We start from the raw sequence: 18269 nt of genomic DNA on the forward strand, positions 1-18269 counted from the left end.
TCTGGGACTTTCTGGCAAAAGGACGCACAACTATAGGCCCAACTTGCTCCCCCTGCAGGAAATGCCAGGGGAATTCGGCCCAGTCAGAGTCCAGGTTCCTTTCTCCCTACAAGATCTAAAACAAATAAAAGGAGACCTAGAAAAATTTTCAGATGACCTGGACAAATACATAGAGGCCTTCCAAAACCTAACTAAGGTCTTTGAACTTTCATGGAAGGACACCATATTAATCTTTAACCAGATGCTTACCAGTTCTGAGAGACAAGTGGCCCTACAAGCCACTGAGTGATTCGGGAATGGTCCATTTTTAGTATACCACGATGAAAAGACAAGACAAGACCCTATCAGGAAAGCCTTCCCCACAGGGAAACATGCAGTGCCTACCAATGACCCCCAATGGGACCCCGATATGGCCATGGAAAACTGGCAGAGGAAACACTTTCTGGCGTATGTCTTGGTGGGATTGCAGAAGACGCGGGCTAAGCCCCTCAGTTATTCCAAACTCTCTACCATCAGTCAGCAGTCAGACGAAAACCCCTCTGCTTTTCAAGAGAGACTTAGGGAAGCTCTAATCAAACACACCTCCATCAGACCAGACACTCTAGAAGGAGACATAATCCTTAGAGACAAATCTGTAACCCAAGCTACCCCAGACATTCACAAGAAACTACAGAAGTTAGCTATAGGGCCTGAAGACACCATAGAAAAATTGCGTAAAATAGCCAATACCGTGTTCTATAATTGAGATCAAGAGGAGACCCAGGACAAAGAAAGAAAGAGTAGAAGGAAAACAGAGATGCTGTGGCAGCTCTTCAGGCCACCGTCCCATGACAGACTCAGGAGAATTCTAATTGTTATCAATGTGGACGGTCCAGGCACTAGAAAAAGGCCGTCCTCAGAGGTTGGGGGCAGCCCTGGACATGACCCCTCTGTGAAGGAGACCACTGGAAATCAGAATGTCCTTGGAGGTCTCAACCTATGAGAATAGTCGTGTACAGCTTGGCCCCCACATGAGACTGAAACAGTCCGGGGTTTTTAACCATGGCTCCCACGCCCCAGTTGCCCATAGGGACCCCCGAACCTTGGGTACTCTTAGAAATAGAGGGAAAGCTTGTTGACTTTCTTCACGATATGGGAGCCACCTTCTCCATTTTCCTCTCCAACCCAGGGACCCTCAAACAACTATGTAACTACTCGCAGACTAACTGGAAGACCAGTCACCAAATACTTCTCACAACCTATGGGATGTTTGTGGGGTGACTTACTGTTCTCACACCCTTTCTTTATCATGCCAGAAAGTCCCACTCCTCTGCTGGGATGAGACCTCATGACAAAACTAGGAACAGTAGTCCTTCTGGCCCCTGGACAAATTCCCAACTGCCTCCCAGTAATAGAGACAGACATTGACCCTGAGCTCTGGGCCAAGTCTGGAAGAGTCGGCCATGCCCTAATGGCTACTCCAATCCCTGTTTACCTCAAGAACCCCCATACGCTCTTGTCTGCAAGAGACAATACCCTTTAAAACCTGAGACTCGACGAAGATTAATTTCAATTATCAATAACCTTAAAAAGACGGGGCTCCTTAGGACATGTAACAGCCCTTGTAACACCCCCATTCTGAGTCCAAAAACCTAACGGAGAATATCTATTGGTACAGGACCTCTGGGCCATTAATGAGACAGTTTTCCCCCTTCACCCTATAGTCCCAAATCCGTACACCCTCTTAGCCCAGATACCTAAAGAAACCAAATGGTTTACTGTCTTAGACTTAAAAGATGCCTTCTTCTACATTCCCCTACAGCCTGATTCACAATATCTTTTTGCCTTTGAGGACCCCGAAAGCCAAACCTTGCAGCTCACTTGGACAGTCTTTCCCCAGGGGTTTAGAGATAGTCCACATTTATTTGGACAGGCTCTCTCAAAGGACTTGTCTGAATTCTCTTCTGACCAATGTATTCTGTTACAATATGTAGATGATCTCTTGTTGTGCGCTCCCTCCGAGAGCCTTACAAGCCATGGAACGACTGCCTTCCTAAATTGCTTAGCTACCCAGGGTTACAAAATGTCTATGTCCAAAGCCCAGATATACCAAAATACAGTCAAATATATAGACCTAGCTCTTTGAGAGGGATGGAAGGCCCTAGGGCCAGATAGGGTCCAGCCTATTTTTACATACCACCTCCCCAGGGCTCTCAGACAACTTAGAGGATTTCTAGACATCACAGGATATTGCCGTCTATGGATTCCCAGTTATGGGGAGATAGCCAGGCCTTTATACCAAATTATTCAAGATAACTGGAAGCTGGGACACACCTGGTGCTCTGAAACCCAGAGGGCTTTTAACCTTTTAAAGCAGGCTTTACTAACTGCCCTGGCTTTGAACCTTCCGATTGGGGGGCACTACATCTTATGTCACAGAGAGGAACGGAATGGCGCTGGGAGTCCTAACCCAACAAAAAGGACCTTCCCAACAACTGCTAGGATATCTGAGCAAAGAGTTAGATCTCGTAGCTTGTGGGTGGCCTGCCTGCCTCCAGACAGTTACAGCGACTGCCCTCCTAGTGCCAGAAGCCCTCACGCTCTCCCTGGGACAAGACCTCACTGTGTATACCCCACACGATATATCTGGATTACTAAATACTGAAAATAGTCACTGGCTCACAGACATTTGCCTCTTAAAATATCAGGCTCTACAGTTAGAAGGACCTATAACACAGTTCAGGACGTGCTCTACCCTGATCCCTGCCACCTTCCTACCTGAGGAGGGCATAGAACCCATGTGTGATTTTCAACAAGTATTAGCTCAGACCTATGTGACCAGAAAAGACCTACAAGATATACCCCTAGACAACCCAGAATGGACGCTTTTTACTGATGGGAGCTCTTTTATAGAAAACGGGGCCCACAAAGCTGGCGATGCTATTGTCACCCTATGTAAGACCATAGAAAGTAAGCCCTGCCCCTTGGGACCAGCGCTCAGCTAGCTGAACTTACTACCCTCACCCGAGCCTTAGAGTTAAGCAAAGATAAAAAAGCTAACATATACTGACTTCAAATATGCCTTTTTAATTTTACATGCACATGGGATCATCTGGAAAGAAAGAGATCTCTTAACAGTCACTGGGTTTCCCATTAAATGTCACCAGGAGATTAACCGGTTACTCCAATTGGTACTCCTCCCCCGAGAAATAGCAATCATACATTGCAAGAGACATCAAAAGGAAAGTGATGAGGTTTCTGAGGGAAACTGTCTCACAGATCAAATGGCCAAAGAGGCTACCAGACAATCTGGTGGTAGCTCCCCTAGTTTGGGATGGCTCAGTAACATAAGTCTGGCCTCAATACACACTGGAGGAGCAACAATGGGCCAAAGTAAGGGGCTATACATACCTGCCTACAGGGTGGCAACAAAGTGAGGACAGCCGCCTACATCTCCCAACAGCAAATCAATAGAAGGTCCTCAAAACTCCAGGCCTTTCATTTAGGACAAGATAAAACCATACAAATGGCTCAGCGGTTGTTCACAGAGACATTCACAAAACTTAAAAACATCCTCACTTCTTGTGAAGTCTGCAATAGAAACAATCCCTTAATACATACATCCTCGGGCACCCATAGGATACAAAGACAGGGTAGATAACTCAGGGGAAGATTGGCAACTGGATTTCCCACATGTGCCCAAAGCTAAGGGATATAAAAATAATTTAGTCTGGGTGGACACATTCACACATCGGGTTGAGGTCTTTCTCTGTAGGACTGAAGCTCTAATCACAGATTATACCTAGGTTTGCCCTCCCCTGGTCCCTCCAGAGTGACAATGGGCCCTTCTTCAAGTCCACAGTCACGGAGGAGGTTTCTAAGGCCCTGAGAATAGATTACCACCTCCACTGTGCTTGGCAGTCCCAATCCTCTGGCAAGGTAAAAAAGACCAATGACATTATCGAAAGACATAGTATTTGAAAGCTATCCCAAGAGACTGGCCAAAGCTGGACTGCCTTATTTCCAATAGCCCTCCTTTGCATTTGAAACACGCCTAGCAAAAGGGGCCTAAGCCCTTTTGAAATACTATTTGGCCCTTTGAACAAATGACCTGCTAGTAGACCATGAAGCTATAGAATTAACCCAACGTTACTTCCTTAGCCCAATTCCAACAAGCTATCCAGCAAATAGTGGGATCACAAGCCAGAGGAAAAAACAGCCCTTTATTCTCCCCAGGGGGGTGAGGTTCTTATTAAATCTCTTCCCAGACTATCTCCTAGTCTGGATCCTGTCTGGAAAGGCCCCTACGTGGTAATCTTCTCCACTCCCACTGCAATGAAAGTACCAGAATTCAACTCCTGGATCCACCACTCCCAAGTCAAACCTTAGACACCCCCAGATCAGAGCCCTAAATACTCTGGCCATCCCCAGGGAGACCTAAAACTGATTCCATGTTGCTCAGATAAGTGTTCAGATGTTGGGACTTAACCCCAAGGAGACAATAATCAAAGGTTACATTTTTCTCTTACTGGCCTTCCTCCTTTTTCTAGCTGCCTCCCTCTTTTGTGGGGCTCTAGATCCCACTCCCCTCTTCTGCTTTCAAGGTCTCTCATGGGCAGGATTAAGTTTAAAGCTATTCTGTACTGTGTTCATGGGACTCACCCTGTTAGTCCTACACATTTCCCCTGAGATTTAAGATGGCTACATGATGCATCTTGGCGGCTCTTCTGGGCGACACATATACTCTCCAGACAGGGAATTTTAGAATGGCAATTGCCTTTAACCTAACTGACTGCCAGATCTGGGGGAAGGAGTCTGTAGATCGTTATCCCTGCCTCTGCTCTCACCTGGTTACAGGCTAATTATACTGATACTCCCTCAATCTCTTCCACTCACCCCTTCCCCGATGAGTATGTTGAGAAGCTGTTCCTAGCCACCTGGAGGGAAGACATGGCGGGTAAAAAAAACCAGACTCCCTGTTCCAATGAAACCCAGACTGTTGCCTGGCTAGATAGGTTAGGCCTTAACACCTCTGCCACCTTCCCACTTTGCTTTGAAAACACCCCCAGACAATATGCCTGGAATTATTCCTTGGACAACTTCCCCCCTCCCAATGTAAGTTCACATGTAAGGTCACCCCAACTTCTAGAAAACGAAATTGGAATTCCTTAAGACACCACACCCTAAGAACATACAAAGATTGCACTACATATCACATGTTCCTTAGAACACCCTACCATCCTCCCTAGGGAGGGTGTCCTTTTAAATGATCTCAAACCAATCCTGTTCAGCACGATGGTCCCATATAGTCTGCAATACCTCTCAGCTCAATCTAGCCTCAGGACTTCTCCTTTCCACACACCAGTTCTCCCTTAAAATTTACCCTTCCCAGACTCTCCAAAAGAGCCAAGGCAGATTGGGATATAATCTGACAAAATTTAACCGGGACATACTTCTTTCGGTCAGCCAGACACAAGACCCTCTACACCTATGGGTTTAATTTTAATTTAATACCTGAAGAGGGTCTTTTTTTCTTCTGTGGTACTAAGACCAATGTTACTTTAGCCCATGGCTGGACAGGCCGCTGTAGCCTTGCTTTCATAGCTCCAATGACAGACTATGTTCCCAGCACCAACAATGTGCCACATGTTTTAAAACAATCATGCCCTAGGGTGTGAAAGGCTGCAGTGGCACTGGTTTTAATCCTGCTCCTGACCGGAGTTTTGGGAGCATCTGGTGCAGCCTTAGGTGGAACTTCTGTTTCTCTATCTGTCCAACTAGCAAAGGCATTAAAAGAAACCACCGCCTGAATGGGACAGCTTGCCCAACAAGTAGACTCACTAGCAGGGGTAGCTCTTCAAAAGAGACGGACACTAGATTTGTTAATGTCCTATGCAGGAGGGACCTGTGTATATCTTAAAGAGAAATGCTGTTTTTACATAAATCATACTGGGTCCATAGTTACCCATTTAGACACTGCTGATGACCTAATAATGTCCATCAAAAATGTTTCAGGCTGGTGGACGCCCCTTAAAGCCAGACTCCTACAATGGCTGTGGCCCCTTGTAGCCCCACTACTGATCCTTCTCCTACTCTCATTTGGGCCCTGCATCCTCAACCTACTCACTCAGTTTATTTCTTCTCACCTAGAAGCCATTAAGTTACAAATGGTACTCAAAGGCCTGCCTATCTGCTGTAGGCCGTTAGACCGCCCTCTGGCGGACTAGCCCACTGCTGGTTCATACTTCATCCCTCCTCAATAGGAAACAGCTAGAGAGCTGTCTTTGTCCCTTTCTCTAAGGGCAGTTAGAGTTACGTCTTCAAAGGGGGGATTGAGATAGAAAATCATAGTCACTCAGGAAAATGGCCACAGTGGAGGGGAATTAAGGCAAAGACAATAACAAAGCCAGAAGAAGTAACTTTAATGGCTGAATAATAGATTCAGAATGCTGGACTCGCAAGAATAAGCCAGAGTAATTGGCTCAGAGGTCCATGGGGAAGAAAGGGCATCCAGCTTGTAACAAAGCCCAGCTAAAAAGCCTGCCAAAAGCCCAGGTGTAGAGGGTTAGGGCATCCGCTTATAACAAAGCCAATCAGTTTACGAAGCCCACCAAGATTGACTGCCTACTTCTAGAAGACCAATCAGCTTTGACTCAGAGCTTTTATAGTTCTCAGCAGAGCCTAGCCCACAGGACGTTTCATGCGAATCCCAACTCTCCACAGATCTCCGCTGAGAGCTGTTTTTTTCCTGTGCGTTTTGTCTTACTCTTTTGCAATAAAAACTGCTTCAGTTTAAACCTCACTTACCTCTCCAGATTCTCCGTTTCCATTCTTCAGTAGTGGCGGAATCCCATTCCCGGGAAAATAGATCAGGATCCTAATTCAGCAGCTCTGGAAATATTCAGCATTTCTATGAGATTATTGGTTAAAACAGAAAAAAAAAAAAAAAAGGCTGAAGTCAGCATTAGTCCTCAATGGAAAACTCTTTATATTGTTAACACCTTTGATAGGTGTTAGGAAAACCTTTGATAGGTGCTAGGAAAAATAATGAGAGATTAGCTAGAGTCACAAGAGTCTGGTATTACAAGGCACTATTTGAAATGTGAGATCCATTGACATTGAAAGCTATGAGAGCATGTTGACATTTCCCTTTCGAAACCACCTTTCCCTAGCCTATCTATTCTTTCTTTACTGTTTGAAGTTGGTGGCAGGGATTGGGTTTGAAAGTTTGCTCAGGCTTGTATTGAAATCTGAACAGATTTTTAGGTTTCCATCCATTAGTAAAATATGCCCTAAAGTACTTGCCATATTTGAGCTTTCTTTGTGCTTTATAATTCTCTCAACTCATAATAATAAGGCCTACAGAGGTAACTCGAGTCAACTTTATTCTATAAATATGATTAAATGGATTTAGATTAAAATAATAAATTAATTAAAAATAATGTTTTCCTAAAACTAAAAATAGTTGAGAAATAACCATATAAGTAAAAATAAAAAGCTGATAAAAATATATTTTCAACATGTGATGTGACACAATTACAAAGGTGATAAAGCACCACACTTTGATACTTTTCCCAGAAATGTTAAATATATTAACACTATATTACAGTTAAGATTTATTAACTCATTCATTTATTTATTTAATCCCTGCTATGTCATGTATCATTAGATAAACCAGATAAAAATGTCTACTATTTTAGTGCTGACAGTTGTGTAGATGAGACAAACAATAAAAATAACAATAATTAAAAGTTCTCACTGCACACAATAAATGTGTAACTATGGATGCTGATGGATGTTAACTAGAATTATTGATGTGATCATTTTGCAATATATATAAATATCAAACCATTATGTTGTGTGCCCGAAACTAATATAAAATGTCAATTATATAACTCAATTAAAAAATTAAAAATAATTAAATTATATAATTTGTTAAAAGTCACTAGTGTTATGGAAAAATAGAATAGAATAAGTAATGATGGATGTCAGAGAGCAGTTTGCAATTTCAACCAGGGTATTCAGGAGTTGTATTGGCCGTCACTACATTACATACCACCCCAAAACAGTGTTTTAAAACAATACCTTAACTTGTTATTTCCAAGTTTTCATTTGTTTCCTCAGCAATTTCTCTGTTGGTTTTGGCTGGGCATATTTATACAGTTGTATGCGCAGAGTGGGGTAGCTGGGCTGGAAGGTCCAACATGGCTTTTTACAACACTGGCAGTAGGTGTGTCCTACTGCCAGTCCACAGGGAAGGGTTTGGTCTCATCCATGTGGCTCCTCATCCTCTCATAGGCAAGACTGGCTTTCATATAGTGAAGCCTAAGAGCAGAATCCCAAACGAGCAAGAAAAGAAACTGTACGTGGCTTAGCCATGGAAATCACTAAATATCATTTACGTAGTATTTTATTAGTCTAAGTCAGCAAGACCAGTCCATTACAGGAGTGGGAAAATAAACTCCATCTCCTGATGAGCAAAGTAGGAAAATCATGCTGCAAACGGACATGCATAGTTAGCCATATCAATTACCATGTTTTACAATTTAGTCTGGCCTGGTCTGCCCCATATCCACAATATTTCCATTTCCTTCACATGCAAAATAAAACTGTCATCTCCAACTCCCCATAAATCTCACTTACCTATGGCATCAGGCTCAAAGTTTAATGTTTTGTAGTTTGCAGCTGATCTAGATACTGATGGGGCTTACTAGACACACTCCTTCAGCTGCATCTCCTTGTGACACATCTCTCTTCCTCCTGTGTTGAAAAAATAGAACATAAAGGGCTAAGGATGGAGGCCAGGATGTCTCTTAGGAGACCAGCAAATGATGAGGATCTGACCAGGGTGGTAGGAATGGAAGTGGGTATAAAAGAGCTCACATTTTGAAGTCCATTGAAGATATAGGGGCAGTAGATTTTCTGACGGGCAATAGGTGATAAAGAGAGGATTCAAGAAGGACTCCAACACTTTTGGTCTAAACAACTAGAGGAATGGAGTTCCTATAACCTGAGAAGGTATCATGTTTCCCCAAAAATAAGACCTACCCTGAAAATAAGCCCAGTTAAGATCTCAGCCAGATGGACGCATTTAGTATGTTATGACGATTTTCCAGAAGAAGATGATATGGGCTGTAATTGATTAAATGTAGATTGTTGTACATTAAAAAATAAGACATCCCTTGAAAATAAGCCCTAATGGAGCAAGAATTAATATAAGACCAGTCTTGTTTTTGGGAAAACATGGTAAAGACTACATGTAGAGCAGGTTTGTGGTCTAGCAGGAATCCCACCTGGATGTGCAATGTTAGATCTTCATGATAAATTCAAGTGGAGATGTCTGTTAAAGAATTGAGTATAAAGTCTGGAGCTGTGAGAAGTTCTATTAAAAATTTGGAAATTATCATCCTCTACATAATATTATCTTAAGTATTTTGGCTGTTATTACCAAAAGAGTGAGTGTCATTAGAAAACAGAAATAAAGACTGAGCAAGGGCGTACTCACATGTTAAAGAGGTAGAAAAAGAAGACAACACAAGAGACTGAGAAATGGACACCAATAATTTGGAAGAAAGTTTTATATGTGTAGTCTAAGAAACTAAGAAAAGAAAATTACAAACAGGAAGTCATCTGTGTCAAATGTTGTATATACATGAAGTATGACAAACAAATTAAAAAAAAACACCATAAAATTGACTATTGGATTTAGCAACCTGGAAACCATCATTTCAAATTTGGGCATTAACACATATTTGTTGTTCCTATTCAGTGTGATAAATATTTTTATACATTATATTTCAAATAGTTCTCATAGCAGCCCTATTACACTTAAGAAAAGCTAAGTAAATTATAATTATATTGAAGCATTGTTCCTACTTCCACTCCATTAAATTAAAATATATTTCCATAGCAGCAAGAAAATTGGATTGAAAATAAATACACCTGGCTTTTGTTTCTAGTCCAGCTACCAAATCAGAATATATAGATTTTTGATTATATATGTTTTATATTATGTAACGTATACATATATGTATATGTATATATATATATATGCATATGTGTATATATATATATATATATATATAATTATGATTATATAATATATAAATCAATTTGTTCTCTCAGGGCCTCAGTTTTCTAAAGCATTTTTAAAAGATACAGGCGGAGCTATCTACTAATATTCATTTCAACCACCTTTCTTAATGAATACAGTTCCTGAATCTAGGTGGAAACATGGTCACCTAGCTTTAAAGTCCATTTCACGTACTACATACAGGTAGATGTGTCCATGTGACTGATGTAAGGCCAATAGGATTTGAGCAAAAGTGGCATGTGTTACATCAGAGTCATGAACTTAAAAAAAATATGTTTCCCCTCTGGATTTCTGCTTTTCTGCTGGCTAATATGCAGATGTGACATAAGTTTCTACTAGAAGCAGGACCCAGAAAGAGAAGTCATCTTAGGTGTGGGAGAAGGAAAAACAAAGGGGAACAAAATAAAACAAGAAAGAAATACTTACTTTTGGTTTATTATTATGAAAGAAAAAGACAATTCTATCATATTGAATTCAATAAATTTAAATTGTGTTGTTGTTATTGCTGTTGTAATAGCCATGTAGATTATATCTTTTTTTTTAAATAAAAATGGTATGAATACTGTCCCAGATCTCTGAAACAGACTATGATCTTCTGTGACATCTGAATTTTTATAAAAATTGAAATAACTTGTCAACTTACAGTTAATAACATAATGAGCATATGGTAGGAAAGCATAAATCTTGGAAAGACAGTGAAGCTACCTTTCTTAATAAGTGAAGATTTAATGTTACGTCCAGAAAAAGTTGTTCACCTATAGAACAAGAAAACGCATGAGTCATCTCTATAAAATGCATAACTAAAAGGATATAAATTAAAAGCCTAAATTTTTTTCATTAGAATTGTCATTTAATAAAACTACATTTAATATTAGCCTGTATTACCAGTAATGTAACTTAAAATACATTCATTTTCATTTCAAGCAGTACTAAGATTGAAGATACACTCTAGTATTAAAAAAAATAAAGTGCTAAAATTGTAGCAGTGAAAGCACATGAATGGGTTTTCCAAATGACTTACTACTCTATATGAGTTAAATAGGGAAACAGACTTAACAGTTAACTTCCATAAGTTTATCACATGTCTAAGATACTTTGTGAAAATTAAGTTTATTCCTACTTGGAATACTTTCTAAATTTTTTTTAAATTACTTTAATTTTCAATAACAGCTAAACTGTCTCTTGTTGGCTGAACCCAAACTTTCTAAACAGAAGGTAAAATTTAGGAGGTATTTAGTCTTCCCAATTTTTTGTTCACTCTAGGTTAAAACTAGTGCCAATATTTGACTAAAAGACATTTTAAGGTACCTAAATAAATGGAAATACATTCCATATTTATTGATCAGAAGATTTAATATAGCTAAAATGACAATATTTTCCAAATTGATCCCTACATTCAACATAATTCCTATTAAAACCACAATGGTTTCTTTGAATAAATTGGTAAAGTGATCCTAATATGCTCTTATGGAAATTCAAAGAACCCAGAAGAGTCAAAACAACCTTGCAAAAGAAGGACAAAGTTGGAGGACTCACCTTTCCAAATTTCAAAACTTAAAATAAAACTGCTGTACTCAAGAGAGTCTGACACTGGCAGAATGATAGACATATAGATCAATGGAATAGAATTTAAAGTTCAGGATAAACCCTAACAGTTAGGGTCAATTGATTTTTGACGAGGATGCCAAAACAATTCAGTTGAAGAAGAACAATCTTTCAACAAATTGGGCTGGAACTACTGGATATCAACATATAAAAAATAAAGTAAAAAAGTTAAATGGATGAAATATCTAGATGTAAGAGCTAAAAACTATAAACACTTTAATGAAAATATAGACAACTTTGTGAATTTAAATTAGGCAATGATTTCTTAGGTATGACATCAAAAGCACAAGCAACAAAAGACAAAATAGATAAAATGAACATCATCAAAATTAAAAACCATTGTTCTTCAAAAAATACCATCAAAAAAGTGAAAATACAGCCACAGAATGGAAAATTGTTTTTTTTCAAATTTTATATCTGATAAAGAACTTGAATCCAGAATATTTACAAAGTCATTAAATCTCAATAATAAGAAGACACATGACTCAACTAAAAGTGGGCAATAGATCTGAATAAGTAGTTGTGCAAAGAAGATATAAAAACGGTCGATAAGCAGATGAAAAGGTGTATGATATCATAAGCCATCAATGAAATATAAAACAAAACTATAAGATAACACTTTTTATTCACTGAGATGGCTTTAATTAAAAGTACAGATTATAAAAAGTATTTGTTAATACAAGGATGTGGTCAGTTGGAACTCTCATATACTGCTGATGGGAATGTCAAATGCTGCAGCCCCTTTGGAAAACAGTCTGGCAGACTCTCAAATGGTTAAACATATACCCTCTTCTATGTATATACTCAAGACAAATAAAAATATATCCACACAAAAATATACACAGATGTTCATGCAGCATTATTCCTATTACTAGCCAAAAAGTGAAAATAACCTAAATACCCATTCAACTGATGAATGGATAAATCAGGTAAATTCATGAAACAGAATATTACATAGCTATCATAAAAAACAAATGATGTACTGGTTCATGCTACAGTGTGAATAAATCCTTGAAATATTATGTGAAACAAATCAATCACAAATCACCACATAATGTGTGTCCATTGTATGAAATGTCTATAATAGTCAAATCTATAGTAACAGCAAACAAATTAGTGGTTGCCTAGGGCTGGGGTGGTGCTGGGACAGGGGAGTAATGACTAAGGGAAGAGGGATCTTTTTTTAGAAAATGAACAAAATAATAAAAATATTTTAAAATTGTGATGATGGTTGCACATTTTTGTCAATGTATAAAAAACTTTGGATTGTGTATTTTAAACAGGTAAATTGCATGATACGTGAATTACACTTCAATAAAATTTGAACAACAATGAGGACTTTTACTTGGAATGTATAAAAGCTGAACTCAGAGTAGAAGGAAGGTTGTCAGGGGCAGGGGCTGTGTGGGGGAAATGAGGAGATGATAGTCAAAGGGCATGAACCTCCAATTGTAAGATGAATAAGTTCTGGGGATATAATACATAGCATGGTGACTATAGTTAATAATACTGTATTATATACTTGAGACTTGCTAAGAGAGTAGATCTTAAATGCTCTCAACACCACCACCGTCGTAACAAGATGGCAATTTTGTGAGATAATGGATCTGTTAACTAACCTTATTGTGGTAATTATTTGGCAATATATACATGTATCAAATCATCACATTGCACACCTTCAATGTACACAATGTTTTATGTCAATTATATCTCAATAAAGATGAGAAAAAAGTGTGGCATACAGATATATGCTCAAATTTCAGAGTTTTACTGCTGTAAGCTATTATAATGTGAACAAGAGACTCTTTTAATATGCTAGGCTATCCTATATCTATATCTATTATCTATCTATCCATCGATCTATCTATCTATCTATCTATCTATCTATCTATCTATCTATCTATCTATACCTATATCTATGTATGTATATAGCCATAGTTTCATGCTGGTACCTAATTTTATTTTTTTATACATGGACTTTCAGAAAATTTATTATAAAACATGTTATAGCAAAGGCAAATAAATTTTAAAATACTTTGACAAAAAAAAAAATCCTAAGGTTTTGAGATTTGGGATTTAGGACAGAAATGTACAATGAATATTTTGATACATGACAATAAATGTGAGTTATTTTTGTTATTGTTATTATCACCTGCTTCTTGAAAATGAACTATTGAAAGATTATGTTTAACTGAGCAAGAAATAAATCAAGTTAAGATTTTGAGGTTGAGAAATATCTGGTTATACATGTCAATTATGTGTATATCTTCATAAAAATACTATTTTAAAAAGATTGTTAAAATCATTAAAACTTGGAATTCAATCTAAACAATTACTTACTGTCAATGGAATACAAAACTAAATTTGAGAATAAAAATCCATTATTCTAAAAAGAAAATGCAGTATTCCCAGTAATGAAGAATTAACAAGAAAAACACGGAAAAGGCAACTAAAATGTTGACAACTAATAATTGGAAGAATTTTTACATATCTGCATGATTTAAAGAAGAATCATATTTCAAAATCATTTATTGAGGTAAAACTTAAATACATAAAATGCTCTCATTTCAATAATATATTTCCATGGTTTTAACACATTTATGCATCCATGTAGCCGTCAACACCTTCAAGATACGGACTTTTCCCATCATCCTGAATGTTTCCCTTTGCCTCATTCTCCCATACCCAGAACTTAGGAAACAATTAACATGTTTCATTAATTCAGATTAAATGTGTTTTAAAAAGAGCTTCATAAATGTAATAATTCAGTCATGGAATGGAATGAAATAATTAAATCTTGGTGTGTGAGTTCTTTCACTGAGATTGAGCTGCATCCATATTATTAGTTTCATTTAGTAGTTCATTAATTTTATTGCAATAGTATTTCATCACTACATCACTATTTACTATTTCACCTATTGCTAGACATGTGGGTTGTGTCCAGTTTTAATCTATTTTATATAAACCTGTTTTAAACAATCACACACATTTCTTTGTATAGAAATATGTTTTCATTTGCCTTGGACAAATACCTAGAAAATTTTCAGCATTTAGACTACTAATATAAAACCAATGGAATCTATTTATTATGCAGAAACATTTCATGTGGTAGAAATGGAATCCTAACATGGGATGCATAAGTAGAAAATACCACTCTAGTTTTAGGTAATTACTCATTGCCAGCAAGTATGTGTGTAGCTGACCCCAAAAATCTGTGACAATAGAGACATAAAAGTCAAGTCTAGTTGAATCTTGTTAAAGAGATGAATTTTTTATAAAGACAAGTACTGTCATTTTTAAAAGAAATGTGATTATATTCTTATTTCAAGAAATCTTTTAATGGTTCCTGTGGGTATGGCAAAGAAATTTCTCAATTAATATTCTGACCATGATAATAAGATCAAAGTTCTGAATACAGGCACAAAATATGTGAATCTTGTGGCTAAATCTTTGACACAAGCACTAAAATTGACACTGTGTTTTAGTTATATCTAACTTTAATGCACAATATGAATAGATGGTTTTTTTGTTTGTTTTTGTTTTTTAAATACCCTGCATCTGCTGATACAGTTGGTAATACTTATCATGGAATTAAATAACACAAATCTGTTTTGTTTTGTTTGTTTTTTTGTTTTTTTACACATAACCTCACATTTACCTAGGCTTAACATGCTTTCAATGTATCTCCAACCTTTTGTACTTCAACAAAGTGAGTGAGCAAACAATTCAACAAATTTAACTGATGTATTTTATTTTTCTGTTACCTGTATGGCCAGATAACAGTAAAGTAGTGGCTGCAATCACATAGTGAGCAATGTGAGGTTCAATATAACCTGAAAACTAATTTCATTTAAAAAAAATTCTAAATATATACAACACTTAACATTCAACAACAAAAAATTGCACACAACCCAATTAAAAACTGAGCTGAAGACTTTAACAAATATCTCACCAAAGAAGATATACAGATGGCAAATGAGTATATGAAAAGATGTTCCATATACCATCTGAGAAATGCAAATTAAAACATCAGTGGGATACCACTGTACACCTATAAGAATGTCCAAAATTCAGAACACTGATGACACTAAATGATGGTGAGGACATGGAAAAACAGGAATACTCATTCATTGCTGGTGGGAATGCAAAATGGTACAGCTATAGTGGAAGACAGTTTGGCAGTTTTTTAAAAAACTAAATATATTCTTCACATACAATCCAGCAATTATACTACTTGGCATTTACCCAAAGAAGTTGGAAAGATGTGCACACAGCTGTTTAGAGTAGCTTTATTCACAATTGGCAAAACTTGGAAGCAACCAAGAGGCCCTTCAGTAGATGAATGGAAGATAAAACAATATACCAAGACAACGTAGTTATCATTCAGTGCTAAAAAGGAATCAACTATTGAGTCATGGAAAGACATAGAGGAACTTCAATGTGTATTACTAGGTAAAAGAAGACAATCTGAAAAGGCTACATACTGTGTGTTTCCAAGTATATGACATTCTGAAATAAGCAAAACTATGGAACAATAAGATCAGTGGTCGCCAGGTATTAGAGGGGAGGGGAAAAAAAGAGTATGTGAAGAACAGGAAAAAGTTTATGGCAGTGAAACAACTCTATAATTCCATAGTAGTCAATATCATTATTATAAATTTGTCAAAACCCATAGAATATACAACACCGAAATTGAACCCTAATGTAAACTATGGACTTTGGATGATAAAGCTGTGTCAATGTAGGTTTATGAATTACAACAAATGTACCACTCTAATGGGGGACCTAGGAGTGGCTATATGCACGTGTGGGGGCAGGAATATATGGGAAATCCCTGTACTTTCCTTTTGATTTTTTTTTGTAAACTTAAAACTCCTCTAGGAAATAAAGCATATTTTTAAAAGTCTTCAAATGAAAAGTTTTATTTTTAAAGAGTCACTCTGTAAGCTGTATTACAACAAGATAATATGATGTAAATCATTTTTCTCATAGAGCTGTATAAGTTAGTTATGGCAGAGAAAGTCCCTTATTAGATATTCATTTATTTCATGTATTACAATTGAAAAAAATCTAACACTAGTGCAGTTACAAAATGTAGTTTCAGTAAATTCCCGAGTTTAGGTAATAAGCCATTCAGATAAAGTAAGTGCCAACTTGAATTAGTTGTTATGAGAATTCTGTCTACTCATGGGTCAAAATGCCTTATTAGTTTTTCTTACAGTCTGTCAATGCAATGTCTGAGTTTATGGGGAAATGTGAATTTTGTTAAAACAGCCTCATAAGATATTATGTAAACTTTGTCATAATCAGTCCAAAAGATCATGATAAGATAAACAAATTAGCAGCTGACAAATCTTAAACTCAACACTTTCTCCTGGTTAGATTTGTAAAATCTCCCCAGTAGGCTATTATTGCCAATTTCCATGGCATCTATTTCTTCTATTTTTATTCATATATTCATTGCCCATTAATTTAAAATAGAAGAACCTAGTTTGTATAACATATAGCCCCAAAATAAAGGAAAATATACAAATACTTTAGAATATAAAGTAACCTAATACCAACATTAGTTCTACAAAGTTATTACTTAAAGATCAGCTGAAAAAATAAGGATAACATAAAGAGGTACATTAATAAGTTAAGAAAATAAACTGAGAACAAATTAAGAATTATTGTAAACATTAATAAAATAAGTGAAATATTAGAGAATGAGAATTGAATCACCACCATGGACAAAAAGTGTTGATATTATATTGCATAAAGAAAGAAAACAAAGTATTTAGGAAGTCAATAGTAGATAAGGAGAACAAGGACTTTCCAAAATAGGGACAACAAATATTCCTGTCATTGAAATCAGTAAATTGAGTAAAATACATTTTTAAAAAAAATTATCCAAATAGTTTGAAAAGGCCTATATGTTCCAGGTAAAATGGATATAGAGTAATTTACACTAAGGCTCTTAACCTTTTTTTAATTTTAATAATAAAGGAATTATTTTTTAGCCATCCAGCAATAAGAAAAACAAACAACCTACAATTAGCTAAAACAAAAAAAGAATTCACATCAACATTAAACAACATTAAAAATTGAAACAAAATTTGCAACATTGACAAAATTATCAGGATAGTAAAGTTGAACTGAGCATATCCCACACACCGATTCTTTTGTTCATTTTTAAAGGCAGGGTGCATACATTATAAAGCATTAGAAATAAGGATAAAAGCAGAAGAATTCTTTTTAAATATTAATCAATTATGAAATCACATACACAAAACAAAATCTACGGTCACAATTTTCCTATAACTAACGTAGTATTAGACTCCATTTCAGCTCCAACCTTTTCCTCAATTTAGTCCCTCACTTCTAGAATCCAGTGAGGATTCATCTGAATTTTCATAGACCAAAATTGTGAAAGCATTAAGTGAAAGCAAGTCACCTTTACTGAAATTTGTCACAAGGAGTAAAAGGAACGCTTATATTCTGGAAAGAGCATGAGGAAAATGCAGACACCTCAGCTGCAATATCTATGCTGTGAAAAAAATAAAATGGAGAGAGTGGAGCAGGAAAAAGCAGGGTGCAGCAATTTTAAAAC

The 18269-nt window shown here is 36.9% G+C and overlaps 1 pseudogene; it reads left to right on the forward strand.

The window, feature by feature from the left end:
* Positions 1-2429: 2429 nt before the first annotated feature.
* The window catches only part of LOC141570732 (uncharacterized), a 33023-nt pseudogene continuing 17183 nt past the window's right edge, over positions 2430-18269 (forward strand).

The sequence above is a fragment of the Rhinolophus sinicus genome, linkage group LG01 (assembly GCF_036562045.2).
Source record: "Rhinolophus sinicus isolate RSC01 linkage group LG01, ASM3656204v1, whole genome shotgun sequence".
NCBI lineage: Eukaryota > Metazoa > Chordata > Mammalia > Chiroptera > Rhinolophidae > Rhinolophus > Rhinolophus sinicus.